The sequence below is a fragment of the Macrosteles quadrilineatus genome, unplaced genomic scaffold (genome assembly GCF_028750875.1).
Source record: "Macrosteles quadrilineatus isolate MER2022 unplaced genomic scaffold, UCM_ALF_1.0 Scaffold_2__2_contigs__length_208266976, whole genome shotgun sequence".
Taxonomy (NCBI): domain Eukaryota; kingdom Metazoa; phylum Arthropoda; class Insecta; order Hemiptera; family Cicadellidae; genus Macrosteles; species Macrosteles quadrilineatus.
This window is the reverse complement of record NW_026542595.1, coordinates 101,215,905-101,217,824: the sequence shown is the minus strand read 5'-3', so window position 1 is coordinate 101,217,824 and position 1,920 is coordinate 101,215,905.

Sequence of the window (1,920 nt, the reverse complement as noted above, 5' to 3'; positions counted from 1 at the left end):
GAAAAAATAACAACTAAACATGTACCAATATGCTAAATCTCTTATGGAGGTGGTTCTATCGACCTAAATATGGTTCCTATCGATTCACCGTGTATACAAACCTTAAAAACGACTTCCTAAATGACTTCAAATCGTGAATAATGAATTATATCAAAATTCCCCCTCCCCACCCCCTAAAAACCATGTTCCCCCATCGGGACTGTTAGGGACTCATCGGATCTTGACTTCTATTGGTAAAACGAAGTTAAAACCAAAGTTTCATCCCTGAACTAATTTTTTTGTTTTTTTGGTGAATTTTAATCTAGATTGTTTACCTAAAAAAAACTTTACCCATTTCCTCGCATTAAGCTCAGCAATTAGAATTATGGCTAGTCCTCTTTTCATAGAAACCAAATTAGATGTAGCACATGATTTGTTAATTTATTTCTTTGATCATTTCAACAGTCTGTATGGGGAAGAACAAATTTCATACAATGTTCATTCAATAATTCATCTGTCAGAGGATGTTAGAATGTTTGGCCCACTTGACAATTTCAGTGCCTTCAAATTTGAAAACCACCTTCAACAATTGAAAAGAAAATTGAGAAACTGTGCTTTACCTCTACAGCAGATTGTAAGAAGAATTTTTGAAGAGAGGTCACTATCAACAGGGACAGGGAGTAGGTCTGAATATAAGATGCCTTTTACAGAAAACAATCATAATGAAGGTCCTTTGGTTGATCAAGTGAAACAAACCTAGCATAGCAAACACATTATTATTATGTTACACACATTTGTAATGTGTTAGTAAAGTTTTTTCACCTGAAGACGGGATCAAATTCCAGATCCGTTGTGTATTGTTTTTTTTTACTATTGTGATAGAAAATGTCTTCAATAGGCCTAAACCTTTGAACAACTTTTTATTGGTCTTTTAACATTTAGAAAACATTCTTTACATAACAAGCTATGTAAACCAATTTCATTGCTTTTAGATTTTTTTTCAAAAATAATAGAAAAAGTAGTATACAACCAAGTTTTGGAATTTTAGGAAAGTAACCAACAACTTGATGGGGAACAACACGATTTTAGTACAAGAAAATCTACCATTACTGCTGGAATCAATTATAGACAGTGTAGATAGAAATTATAATGTAATTGGGATTTTCCTCGATCTCACAAAAACGTCAAATGATATTCTACTTCGATCAGCTTGTACATAATCGTGGCAAGGAATTAAACTGGTTCATTCCTACCCAAGTTCCTTTAGCAAAACATTCTGGATGGACCATGACTACAATATATTGTTGTATTGGGTGATCTGATGAAAGTGGAGGCGGATCCCAGTCTGAGGGTGGTTGAAATTTGTGAAGAGAGGGGTCGTCTTTGTTGAGGTTAGGCTTAGTTACATCGTGAATTTGGCTGGCAAAGTAGTGTTTTGCTAATGTCATAATATCTTTGATTGATTCAAAGTTGTCTAAGGTTGGAGTGGGGCAGAAACTTAAGCCTTTTGATAACACATGTTCTTCAATTGTGGATAATTTGTAGTTGGATAAATCGCAGATTTGTTGCTTTTTTGATGAAGTGTTATCTGCCTACAAGGCGTATATATAGCGGTTTTCTGATAAGTGGAGAAATAATAAAAAATAGGCTGATGTCTTTCAAGTGTGGGTAGGCCTAAAATGGAGGCTAGACTGGGTTAATGGAGATAAGTGGGACATCTTTTATCTGAGGTTGTACGCTGATGTTACAAATTTCCCTGCCTAATATAAACAAAATATAAATAAAAGTTAAGAATTTTAAGCCTTTGGATAACACATGTTCTTCAATTTGTGGATAATTTGTAGTTGGATAAATCGCAGATTTGTTGCTTATTTGATGAAGTGTTATCTGCCTGCAAGGCGTATATAGTGGTTTTCTGACAAGTGGAGAAAGTAGACAAAA